Raw genomic sequence first — 14,275 nt, forward strand, 5'->3', positions numbered from 1 at the left:
GCGGGCGGCTGTGATACCTTTGGCGGATTGTGGCAAGATAATGTGATGGATGTGGAACATTTTGGCGGGCAATTAAATGTTTTGGAGTTCCTGGCTGTCTGATCTGAGAGAGGCGAAAGTTGGGAGAGTCTGACAGTGTGCCACCTTATAATCTGATTTGCTTAGAAAAACCTGCTTCAAATCAAAGCGCTTTTAATCAAAGTAGTTTTTTTGTGCACACGTTGCATGAAAGGAGAGAGTGCAGAAATGAAGGGCTAATTTAATTGGGTCAGGATTGAGCTACAGGCATGAGAAAACACTTTAAAGACTTTACATTATTTACGCACTCCTGCCCTACCTCCACAACACCGCTCCTTTAAGGAACAACCACTATAGGACACATAGACACTCATACAGGCTTAAGACTTGTCTACATGAAATCTTAACTAAAATTAACTTGTTTTTTATTTTTATTTTCCATAAAATAATTTGATTTCCATTTGTTGCATAACAAGCAGTGAAAGGCCTTGCTAACTGTTTTTTCGTGCATTATTAATCAGCAACTAGGGTGTTCTGGGAGGTTTCTAGTTGGTTTCATCCTTTCTGTTGTATTGCTGTTGCAATACCAAAATTTCCTATACTAGTAACATTTCACAGTACCAATTTCACATAACATTGCAAAAACTTTTGGAACACACTCCCTTTAATATATAAACATTAAATAAAATATTAATACTAATACCGATTAAGAGAAAATAATACATTAAAAACATTAGCATGTAGCTTTCAAATACTTTTCAATAAAATAAACATTGCTTAAAAAGAGTCAGTAATAAAATGAAGAACAAAGAAACACCTTACCAGTAATATTGTTTTTAGTATGTCACTGTAGAGGCTTATTAAATCTACTGAACATATTCAGCCAAGACTGATTTGTTTAATGCACAGCTAATTTGAAATGTGATTTTTTTAAATAATTTATTCAAATTATGAATTGATTTTATACAGTGTCCGAATTGTTTATAAGGTATTTTTTTCTAATTGTATTAAATATAACTTAGTAAATGCCATCATTTTATGTCATTTTTTTAGTAATCAATAAATTCAATTAGAATGACAAGAAACTGTTAAAAATCAAATGAAATTAGTATTAACAAAACCCATCTTTACAATGCAAAGGTGGCACAGAAACTGCATCTGAAGCAGCTTTTAGATGTATTTACAGACTTTTTAATGCAGCAGCATTAAACACTGCAATTACAACTGCATAAATAATGCTGATGAGATTCATGTTTAAAATAAAATTTTGCATAAGGAAAAAAGAAATTATGCTTTTAAAAATGAAACTAAAACTGGCGGTAGATTCCTTCAAGAGGACTGATTCATGTGTTCGAAATCGCATACTTTCTTGAGTAGGTACTTATTTTGAATAAGTACTTTGCTTTGTTTGAACTACATTCACCATGTTGTCGTCATTATCATGTGACCTACCAGCGTCAGTTGCGTTGCTTCACTGCCATTCACAAATCCTCTCCAGTGGCCTCATTGGGATAGTAGTGTCCATCATGCAAACTTCAGAAACTCGCTGGAAGAATTAGGTCATCCGGGTACTTTTTGCCTATACTATTTTGTGAATACTGTCACAATCACCAGCTGGAGTGCCCTGGTTGTCCACCAGAGGGCACTCCCCTCTTGTTCATTGCCATTCACACATGGACTACATTTCCCAGAACTCACTGCCCAGACTCATCATTGCTGATTGCTGTCAGCTGTGTGTCATTAACCTTGTTAGCTCACCCTTTATAAGCCTGGTCAATTCCGTCATTCTTTGTTAAGTCTTGTATATGTCTGTACTGCATTTCCTGAGCATTCTACCTGGTTTTATGCTCTTTGTTTTTTGGATTCTCTGCCTGTTCCCCTGGATTAGTCTGTTCTGCCTCTTTCACTGGACTGTTATTGTTTGGACTGTTTGCCTGTGTTTTGACCTTTGCCTGTTTTGTGGATTACGACAGTGGATTATCCTTCTAATAAATACTGCTTTTGATTTTGATGACAAGTACTGTGAATTTGGATGTGCTACTCTTGTCGCATTTTTTTTTCACCTACTATACAGGTGCTGATCATATAATTAGAATATCATCAAAAAGTTGATTTATTTCACTAATTCCATTCAAAAAGTGAAACTTGTATATTATATTCATTCATTACACACAGACTGATATATTTCAAATGTTTATTTCTTTTAATTTTGATGATTATAGCTGACAACTAAGGAAAATCCCAAATTCAGTATCTCAGAAAATTAGAATATTACTTAAGACCAATACAAAGAAAGGATTTTTAGAAATCTTGGCCAACTGAAAAGTATGAACATGAAAAGTATGAGCATGTACAGCACTCAATACTTAGTTGGGGCTCCTTTTGCCTGAATTACTGCAGCAATGCGGCGTGGCATGGAGTCGATCAGTCTGTGGCACTGCTCAGGTGTTATAAGAGCCCAGGTTGCTCTTATAGTGGCCTTCAGCTCTTCTGCATTGTTGGGTCTGGCATATCGCATCTTCCTCTTCACAATACCCCATAGATTTTCTATGGGGTTAAGGTCAGGCGAGTTTGCTGGCCAATTAAGAACAGGGATACCATGGTCCTTAAACCAGGTACTGGTAGCTTTGGCACTGTGTGCAGGTGCCAGGTCCTGTTGGAAAATTAAATCTGCATCTCCATAAAGCTGGTCAGCAGCAGGAAGCATGAAGTGCTCTAAAACTTCCTGGTATACGGCTGCGTTAACCTTGGACCTCAGAAAACACAGTGGACCAACACCAGCAGATGACATGGCACCCCAAACCATCACTGACTGTGGAAACTTTACACTGGACCTCAAGCAACGTGGATTGTGTGTCTCTCCTCTCTTCCTCCAGACTCTGGGACACTGATTTCCAAAGGAAATGCAAAATTTACTTTCATCAGAGAACATAACTTTGGACCACTCAGCAGCAGTCCAGTCCTTTTTGTCTTTAGCCCAGGCGAGACGCTTCTGACGCTGTCTGTTGTTCAAGAGTGGCTTGACACAAGGAATGCGACAGCTGAAACCCATGTCTTGCATACGTCTGTGCGTAGTGGTTCTTGAAGCACTGACTCCAGCTGCAGTCCACTCTTTGTAAATCTCCCCCACATTTTTGAATGGGTTTTGTTTCACAATCCTCTCCAGGGTGCGGTTATACACTTTTTTCTACAACATCTTTTCCTTCCCTTCGCCTCTTTATTAATGTGCTTGGACACAGAGCTCTGTGAACAGCCAGCCTCTTTTGCAATGACCTTTTGTGTCTTGCCCTCCTTGTGCAAGGTGTCAATGGTCGTCTTTTGGACAACTGTCAAGTCAGCAGTCTTCCCCATGATTGTGTAGCCTACAGAACTAGATTGAGAGACCATTTAAAGGCCTTTGCAGGTGTTTTGAGTTAATTAGCTGATTAGAGTGTGGCACCAGGTGTCTTCAATATTGAACCTTTTCACAATATTCTAATTTTCTGAGATACTGAATTTGGGATTTTCCTTAGTTGTCACTTATAATCATCAAAATTAAAAGAAATTAACATTTGAAATATATCAATCTGTGTGTAATGAATGAATATAATACACAACTTTCACTTTTTGAATGGAATTAGTGAACTAAATCAACTTTTTGATGATATTCTAATTATATGACCAGCACCTGTATAGTAGGGAAGTATGCAATTTCAGATTCAGTCACCAACTTTATGAATGGATCGTTGAATCATTCGCTCTCAACCAATTTATTCAATTTGCAGATTCATTCAGGAATGAAAAAACACCACTTTTTGTATTCTGTAAATTCTTTTTTTTTTTTTTGTATCTGAAATTCTACGGTCCAGCTGTAGATTGCTTTGGAACTACTTTCGTTGGTGAAATAAATCTACAACAGACAATATTGTATCTAAAATTTAAGTCACTTAATATTAACTTGTTTTTTGAACTGTTGTATAAAATCTTTATCACATTTGCAATCATGTCAGTATTTATGAAAAATAGCACTCGTGTAATATAAATATCATCTACAGGGACATTTTTTACACCCTTATCTTAAGTTTTGGGAACTTTTTGGTTGCGTTTTTGACCTAAACCGTAATCTCCGACCTTTATTGTGAGGTGTAAATGAGGATTCATTTTCTGTAAATTCCACCAGAAGACAGCTTATGGTGCATTTGAGAGTTTTCAGAGGGATTACATACAAAACTGGGACAAATAACTAACAATTGTTATAAACTGCTCCGAAACTCAAAGGCTGAAGATCCAAACGCAGTATTTATTGTAAGGGTAATCCACAAACATAATCAAAAAACAGGCAAAAGTCAACACGCAGGTAAACACTCCAAACAATGATAAGATCCAGGAAACAGGCAAAACAGAGAAATTCAGAAAACAGGCAAAGAATCTAAAAACAAAAAGACATGGGAGAATCATGATACAAAGGCTCAGAGATGCAGTTCTAACACAAGCAAGACTTAGCAAAGAGGCAGATCACACTATAAATAAATTCATAATTGCTTACTTTAATGCCCTCCGTGTTTACTTCCGTATGACAGCGTGCTGTGTGTGTTGCCAAGTCTGTGATTTTACAGCAGAATTTAGTTACTTTTCTGTTGCGATGGGTTGTTTTGCAACACTAACACAATACTTAACCCCCAGAATGCGATTTTTACCGGGATACCCCACGGAACGCGATTGGGCTAGTTTTGGACTAGTTTTGAGAAGCAATTAAGTGGATTTTGTCAGTTCAGAACCATGATCTTTTCACACTGGAAATCTGATATGGGCCACATTTAAAACAACAATGTGAACAACTATACAAAATAAATAAATAATAATAAAAAAATCTGATCTGAGCCAAAATCGGAATTGAGCATTAAAGCTCGCAGTGTGAACGTTTTACTGGTGATTGTGACAACAATATTGGGTAACACTTTATTTTGATGGTCCCTATTGAACATTCTGTTGACCAGGTAACCTTGCAACTACATGTCAACTTATTCTAACCCTGACCCTACCAGATCACTAATACACTACCAGCACTCTAATGAGAGTTATTAGACATGTAGGTGCAACATTACTTATAGACAACAGAATGTGTTGAAGGGACCATCAAAATAAAGTGAAACCCAACATTGTGTTGTCTCAGCACAATAATAATAAAAATAAATACAGTGTTATGTTTCTAGTGTTTTAGTTTCAATGTGAAACACTAGGGGATTCACTTGGCTTGAACTGAAAGAAACTCCGGCATCTTGAGCTGTGTTGAGAGGATTCTGTGACGAACTAACTTAAACACCTCTGCACCCTCATGTCTCTGTGGTCTTCTGGGGCCTCATTTAAAAACGTTGCATAGAAACCATCCTAAATTTGATACTGATTAAACACCTAATTAATGTCATTAACATATAACAGAGCACCAGTCAACGTCCAAATGCTTTACTTGAGAATAGTGAGCAGCAAGGATTGTTTAGATTTCCAAATAGCTGCAGAACTCCGACTCTCTGCCACAAAGAAAAGTGTGTACGTCTGCTCAGACCCTGACGTGGCACTAAGCACTTTTCCATGTCAAAGACCGTTTTTATAAATATGAACATTGGCGTGGATTTTAGTGTATGCACTTATAACAAGGCCCTTGGTCTTTACTGTCATAAAACAGGAAGTGAGACACAGAGATGAACTGAACAGGTTTTTATTTACAGATAGGTTCCGATCTTTTGGATTGTCAAACAGGTAAGTGAAAAGCACAAGCAGTTCAATGAACAGTCACACTCAACTGACCAGTCTTTTTCTTTGCAGGATAGAAGATGAACAGACAGATGAGATACAGTCTGATGAACCAGTAGCTTGAGGAGGATGAGGAAGGCAGGGAAACACATGTGAGTAGTCAGATAGATTCACTCTCATGTAGAGACTGACGAGACTGGACAATGAGTGAGTGTGAGCTGTGTGCTTATGAATGGTGTCTAATGAGGGAGTGACAGGTGTGGCAGGTTAGTATTCTGGTGATTGTGAACAAGTGGGTGGATCTGAAGGACCTGGTGCTGATGGCATGCTGGTTGAATCTGTGACATCTACATAATGTACTCCTTCAATGTAAGTCTATAGGATTTTTTATTTATTTTTTTTAGCTGCAACATTTATCACTTAGAAAAGTAACAGCACACCTCTCACGCCAGAATACAGTACATTCACATATGAAAATTATCACCACACAGAACAGTGAGAGAAGCAAACAAATCATTTAATAACTCTCTTAGGGCAAAATAATTTAGCGAATGGTCTCAGCTCTGTCATGTGCAGTGTGCCTTCAGAGCATTTATGCTTAAAGTATTGAAGACAAATTAATTTCTTTCTGCAAATTTGTTTCCTTATAGATTATAGATTAATGATCCACTGGCTGTGCATGATCCTGCTTATATTTTATTGAGAGAATGTCATTTATTTATTTTAGCATCATTATACAAAAAACATTCGCCCCAAACTGCAGCAACAGACCAGTCAGAATCAAATATTGCAGAGAGAGCCCTGTTCCTCTCATTGTTTGTGTGATGCTCTGGCAGCTTGTCCCTCAAAAAGCCACAGATGCTTTTACAAATCAGATTAGTGAGCTTAACTTGTGCAGTCTGTACGTTTGAACATATAATCAAACAAACAAACAAACTGAGTCAAATGTGTCATTCAAGGTGTGCAGGGCATTTTTAACACACAGCACATAAAACAGCATTGTTGCCTCTCAATTCATGTTTTAAATGAATAAATCAGTTCATAAACTGATACTGATTATGGTAAGAATGTTTATTATTGTTTATGGTAATGAATGTGTTGGAGGTGTGGTCTAACCATTGGTTAATTTCACTGGTGTTGAGTACAACGTGATTTTATGAAGTAGAACATGTTCCTGGTTCAGGACTAACCATAACACAGCTAACATTCTCAGAACTTTGGCTAACATTTTGGCAAGGTTCTCTCAAAGTTATGAACAAACATTCTTCTAGTAACATTGCTAGAACATTCGTTCAAAGTTATTTGGTCTTTAATAATGTTCTCAAAACATTAGCACAAAAATGATATTTGTAAATTGTAAAACTTTTTTTTTCTGAAACATTTTAGTTGGATGCTCGTCTGTTTTATTTATTTATTTATTATGTTTCTACTTGTTTCAGAACGTTTAGAGAACATCCTGTGTCGTGTCCCTTTTCTTTCCATGATTTCCAATATTCTGCTCCACACAAACTCAACCTCTGTATTTGCTCTAAGTTTGGGTCTCTTGTAACTTTAATGAGAATTGTTTATAAATCTCGTGCGACATCTCTTCTGATGGTGTTTACTGGCGCAAGGGAGGGACAACCTGTCACTCACATGAGATCAACCAATAGCAGTGTTAACTGTAGTTTTAATGTTTTCTTTGTAAATATTCACCACGGAGGAGAATCAGAGGGGCATTCAGTGGACAGATTACATAGCAACCAAAATCAAACCCGTAGAAGCTTATGAACAGTTTTGAAGTGGCTGCGTGCAAGTAAAGCCCGGGATACACTGCACAATTTTTGGCTGTCCCAGACGTAAGATTTCCATCGTGAAACAATCGTGGCGATTTCTGTGATCGTGGCTCTTAATCTGTGGTCCTATGTCGTACAATGAGAGAGGTTCAAAGACGGCCGTTTTCCCGGTCTTGCGACCAAAGATAGCTTTCTGACAGTGTCAGAAATTCAGCTTGATCAACGCACAGTGTGTTTGCTGCTACGACCTACGTCTACTGACCAGCCAATAAAGATGAGACATGAAATCAAAGCGACATGGCGCTAAAACTTAAAACTGCTTACCTCAAGCTCTTTTCCCTTCTTCTTTCGCCGCTTCCTTTTTATTTTCAGCACACATAAAAACTACAACTGCCAAAGTTTGATTGAACATAGTGTTTTGTTTACCAGTAGCGCATGCTGATGACGTTTTATTCTTTTATAAAAACTTGCATCGTAGCCTACGAGTCAATAGGTGTCATCATCGTATAGTCTACATGCATGTCGTACCCAAGTTTAGTAGATCCATGTCGCACAGTGTGATAAAGTAACGATCTTATAGGATTGCTAAAATCGTGCAGTGTATCCAGAGCTTTATGCTCATTCACAAGCTGAGTAAGAGTCATACTCGCAAATGTAATGTTAATTTTTAAACCAAACAACATACAACACTTTCAAAACACTCAGCTTTGTGATTATTTTATTGAGTGATAGGGAGTGGGTTCAATCAGTTACATTATTAGATTTGCTATACGGCGTCTCCCCGTCACCTCCTCAACCTGCTTCCCTTAGTGTGTTTTTAGACGTAGAAAAGGCGAAAATTGTATTACACCGTCCAGTTTTTTCCCTGAACGATGATGTGAGCCCCTGTTGTAATTCTCCATTCTGCGTAAATGACCTACAATGGCAAAAATGTTTCACAATCATGACAAAATACTGCCCTAACTTCACTATCAGAAAGACAGCGCGATATAAACAAACCAGACTAGAACTGAACATGGTGTGATGGCAGCTTCACATTCTCTATATCTACCTCCTCGATGGCAGTCAAGTCTTTCAATTCAATAGAAAAATCACTCCTCTTCATAAGGTTTACGTCCAAAATATGTTGTAATTTTCTGTTTATACCTTTCTAAACCAGCATAGTATGGACTTTTCTCCATCTCTTCCATTCTAATTTTCACTGCTTGCCCTCTACATCAATTTCGTGCGTCACCAGAACCATGTGATTGCAAACAACCTATAGGGGGAAAAAAACTGTTTCATGGCGACTTTATTGTCTCCCTGTGGTTTTCAAAATAAAAGCCTTATGGTTTAACATTTGAAAGCAAAGAAATGAGATAAAATGAATAAATATATTATATTATTAGTAGTAGTCATGTATATTGACTATAGGTTCCATAATAAAGTTTGAAAGTGGCCTGAAACAAGTGAAATTAAAAAGCTACTGTATATATAGTTTTGAATAGGTTTTCCCCTATATCATCATGCTAAAATCAATATTTAATTTTTTTTTTTCTCGAAACCCTGATGAGTTTGCATCCAGGTTCTCTCCAATTCCACAGTCAATAAACATGACCAAATGACCAGAAAAATAAATGTAGGAATCAACCCTATAACCAAGGAAATGTTGAAAATGCAAACAATGATCGATCAGTTCCAGTACACATATAATATTTTCTGCAGTCATGCTGGAACAAACCAGTGAAAGGAAACGCTGATGATTTCAGACTCCAACTTCTATTTTCTATCTCTGTTGGCTTCCTCCGTACGCTCCACAGCCCCACCGTCGTTCTCATTGTTCCACGCTGTTTCCATTCTTAAATAATAGAAGAGGAGTGTGTTTTATGCATCCATTTTGTCACGCTCAGTTTCACTAAAAAATGGAGCTGAAGACATGGAGCCGGCCAGCACTGTGGCACACAGATGTAACGTGTAAACTAACATTCCTCTCTCCGACACAATTAGTTTTCATTGAATGATATTGATCTTTTTCCCCGTTCAATTATAATCCGGCGGCATTGGGCACATGAATGTTTGTAGTCATTAGACGGGCTCTTTGTTGTGTCACCAACAGCAATTAAATCGAGCCGATGGGCCTTTTCCCAGAAACTTCCATGTGGAACCGCTGGAATCGGGACACGCATCACTAGACATCTGGCTGGATCACCAGCTCTATGGAGAATTTCATCTATAAAATAAAAATGATGCTTGTCCCTCAGTTAGCACTAGTCGCTGAATTCTTAAATGAAGATTTTTTTTCCTGATCTTCAAGGATCTGTTTGGTTGTCTTCTGAAAAATCTTTGATACTAGCAAGATGACATTTGTGATTTATAGAGGATAATAGTGCACCCTGTCCTGAGGTACAAACTGACAAACAAGAGCTTGAAAGTGACTGTAGGCTCTAAAGTAATCCAGAGTCTATTTATCCTAGATTGTGTTTGAATGCTCCAGATAATAGACAGAAAACACTGTGAGTCTGTCAATCTATTTGCTGATTCTGAAAACCAAAATAACGTTTGTATTGACTTATCAGATTTGGCCGTTCACACCCAATTCAAATTTGTTCTTCCTGTCTGTGGCTGTGCGGTGTCCTGCTGTGCTGGCAGCACTTCAAGTCTGGGGCACACATTCACTTCTGCTAAAAGACATATAGACACAAAATATTACTGCAGAGCCTTTAAATCAGTTTGACATTTAAACGATATCCTGTGAATATCCAATATATAATATTAGCCACAAAAAAGAGAGACAAAAATAAGACAAAAGAGGGACTTTTCATTGTGTGATTCAGACTTTAATCTGTCGATGATGTCAGGGCCAGTTGTCTCTCATTTTACTAGTGAATATTTCAATGTACACACATTGATTGTTTACCAATAGCACACTATATGGGGTAAGTAGTCACAATGGGAACAGCTTATTATCAGCTTTTCAGAAAAATTTAAACAGTATACATTTGTGACCCTGGACAAAACCAGTCATAAGTAGCACGGATATATTTGTAGCAATAGCCAACAATATATAGTATGGGTTCAAATTATCGATTTTTCTTTTATGCCAAAAATCATTAGGATATTAAGTAAAGATAATATTCCATGAAGATATTTTGTAAATTTTCTACTGTAAATATATTAAAAAAAAATATTTTTGTGAGTGGATATGCATTGATAAGTACTTCATTTGGACAACTTTAAAGGTGATTTTCTCAGTATTTAGATTTTTTTCCACCCTCAGATTCCAGATTTTCAAATAGTTGTATCTTGGCCAAATATTGTCCTATCCTAACAAACCATACATCAATGAAAAGCTTATTTAATCACAATTCTCAATTCTCAATCTAAAAAAAAAATTACCCTTATGACTGGTTTTGTGGTCCAGGGTCACATTTATGAAACAAAATTCATGAAACAGCAAAAACTTAAACGATCAATTAATCAAAAAAATTTGGGGTCTGTAAAATTTTAACATGTTTGAAAGAAGTCTCTTCTGCTCACCAAGGCTACATTTATTTGATTAAAAATACAGTAAGAACAGTAATATTGTGAAGTATTATTACAATTTAAAATAACTGTTTTCTATTAAAATATATTTTAAAATGCAATTTATTCCTCTGATGCAAAGCTGAATTTTCGGCATAGAAATCTTTTGTAACATAGTAAATTTCTTTACACTTTTGATCAATTTAATTCGTCCTTGCTAAATAAAAATATTAAGAAAAAAAAATCTTCAACTTCAAATGGTAGTGTAACAAATGAAATAATTGTTTTGGACAACAATACTTGCACTTTATAAACTATATAACTACAAACTACAACACATGTGTAAATAAAATTGTGACTTGCCTCTACCTAACATGTAAAAAAAGTATTTTTATACCTGATATGAACAATATGAGAATAGAGTTCAACCTTTGAGTTCATTATAACTCTTGTCTCAAAAGATAGATGTTACAGAAATTAATCTGGAGGACAGAATTTATTAAGAGTATTCTAATTTATGATTTTAGTTCTCTGTGTGTCTAGCCTCTATACACTGAATCCACTACAAATACGCTTATTCTGTTTCTTGGAGTACAAATACATGCCACAGAGTGACAATGTGCTTATGCAATAATAGATAATAGACCATAAAAAAATAATAATAGACTAGGGTGAATTCAGGTTGATTAGGACACTTTTTCTAAGTCATCTCAATGGCAAAAAGTGTCCCAATCACTCTGAACCCACTCCTATATATTGCACGTGATTTAAAATTCATTATAAAAGTGCCAGGGAAAAAAACTAAAAAAAAAAAAAAAAAAATTCTGTGTGCTGCACATCAAAAACAAAGCTGCTCATTAGCCGTCAGATTTTTAAAGCAGAATTGGTTCTATCCATCACTGACCATGATTTATACTTGCCATAACTATATCATGAAGACTTACAAAAATTCTCTACAAAGTCAATGGTCACCTGAGTTTAAATTATAAAAAAAAAACAAAGAAATAAGCTGAGGCTTTAGATTTAGTTAGTTTAGTTAGTCAGTGGTAATGACATGAGTGCACGTGAATGAGTTTTGGAAAGATGATGAAATGAACAAAGAAAGAGAAAGTGTGCCTGAGAGTGTGAAACACAAGCACTTCACTCTCCCATTTCTCATATAGCTTTTTTTTAGTAATTACACGCCAAAATGAGTTAAAACTTGTGGTGAGAGAAGAAACACCAGCCCTTAATGACGTGCCACTTCACCTCGAGTTCTCCTCATTCCTCCTGTCCTGAACCAACTAATTACAGCCGTTCATAATCCTCCTGCTCCTGTTTCCAGTCAAATTCACAGTGTTGGGATCGGGAAAAAAAGAGGGATTGAGGGGAACGCTGTGATGACAGGCTGCCACCGCGGTGTGCCGACATGCAGACGCAGCATTACATCCGCACCGCCATTCACAGAAATACATAATTAACTCCAATGGCAGATAAGTGTTAGGTGGGCTTGGGTGGGCGACCCAAAAGAACATCCCAACAACACTCTGACAACACTGGCCATATTGTACATCACACTTGAAAAAGGCAGAACCACCCCTTCCCCAAACACGCACACACACAAACAGTTCAGCAGGGCTTCAGACAGATGTTTGGATTCAGGATACAGGCACATATGATGCATCTTCCTGCTTTTAACAACATTAAAGATGCAAATTCTTTAAAACTATGAGTAGAATTAGGTAAGTTGTGAGTGGTGAAGGACATAATGCGTTGAAGACGCAGCATTAACACTCTAAAGTAAATCAACAGTGACCTCTTTCTCTCAGAGCTGGAATAACAAGCTGCTTGGAAATTTCAGTTGGACTTCAAGCACAAGAAGCTCATGCAATATACTGCTTGATTATTCACAGTGAGGAAACAACGTATGACAATTTTATCCAATTTTTGCTATTAAAACAGTTTAGAAAAATAACAATCTAAAAAAAAAAAAAAAAAAAAAACAATCAGCAAGATGTATTTAATTTTCTTCACACTGGGGCCTGTGATAAAGTTTTGTAATTTTGAAGTTTAAAGTTCTGAGACTGTCTGATTGTATATTGTATCCTGAACGTTAAATGAACAAAAATATATGTAGTTATCAATTGGATTCAGAACATGTATCTCTTGTTTGTGTCTAAATGATAGAATAGGTCTCACATTGCACAATGCAAATAAATGTGCATCCCATATTCTATATTAATGTGTCAAGTTGCAGTGCTGCATGTCAACTGTTAATAGCATTAACCACTAACTATAATAGTATAAAATTATATGACAGAGGAATTGTTCCTATTTATTATGAGTATATCTTTATTAATAAATGTAAAAAACAACTATTTATTGAACACTTATTTATTGAAAAGCAATTGCAGTGTGTTACAGTGATGTTACTACAGTTAGGCATGTGTTGTAAGAATACCCTTTACCTGTGGTAAAATCATTGTAACAAATTAATTATTGCTTTAATAAACATCAGCTACATTAGTTTGTAATGAAAGAGCATTCAAAGTTTGTGCAGCTCTTCTCTCATCATACTTTGAGACCACTCAAGTGGACGGACAGCACATGTCAGCGACTCTCTAACTGCCGGATGGTCATTTTTGAGTTGCGGGCGCCATTGACTGTGACCGCGCCGGGTGAGCGAGTGCCAGACCTCTGACTGAACATTACAAGACACAAGCTCAAACTCAGGTGAGCAGATTAGAGCACCTGTGGGGCCCTTTAATAAGAGCAGAGCGGGACGGGGTGAGGCCTGTCAGAGCTGATCATTTCCGTCCTGGAGGCAGAGGTTTCCCCCGACGGCCTCGGGATAGAGGGAGGAGGGATGGTTTCACACCAAAGCTTCTGACAGCATGTCACGAACTATAGTCGCACTGCACTCCGATGTACTTCAACGTGTTTATATTTGTTGTTGAGTTGTTGTGGGCTTTTTTCTTCTGTTCCTATGAATGAAAACATCTCGCTGTCACAGACATCAAACGAAAGTGTTGTGAGGCCAGCCAAGGGTCTCTGACACGTGAGACGGGGTTGAGAAAAACTACCTGAACTACACAGTCACTTTCAGTTGAAGGTTTCTTCTGTTTTGACAAAGTTGTAAGTTTTTCTTTGTTTTGTTTTCATGTACATGTACAACTTTTATTGTCCATATTATATATATAATATATATATATATAACTTATATATCGGCAGGAATGTATACATTCCAGCTAAAGTACTCATCCTCGAACACA

At 36.9% G+C, this 14,275-nt stretch overlaps 1 long non-coding RNA gene across 1 annotated transcript; it reads right to left on the bottom strand.

Annotated features, from left to right (window-relative positions):
• Positions 1 to 4,277: 4,277 nt before the first annotated feature.
• On the bottom strand, positions 4,278 to 13,173 carry LOC127497979 (uncharacterized). The gene is made up of 2 exons (XR_007925733.1): positions 12,273 to 13,173; positions 4,278 to 10,180 (listed from the first exon to the last, which is right to left on the bottom strand). It is a non-coding gene; the product is annotated as an uncharacterized LOC127497979 (long non-coding RNA).
• Between the last annotated feature and the right edge of the window lie 1,102 nt (positions 13,174 to 14,275).

Source organism: Ctenopharyngodon idella, chromosome 16 (assembly GCF_019924925.1).
Source record: "Ctenopharyngodon idella isolate HZGC_01 chromosome 16, HZGC01, whole genome shotgun sequence".
In the NCBI taxonomy this organism is placed as follows: domain Eukaryota; kingdom Metazoa; phylum Chordata; class Actinopteri; order Cypriniformes; family Xenocyprididae; genus Ctenopharyngodon; species Ctenopharyngodon idella.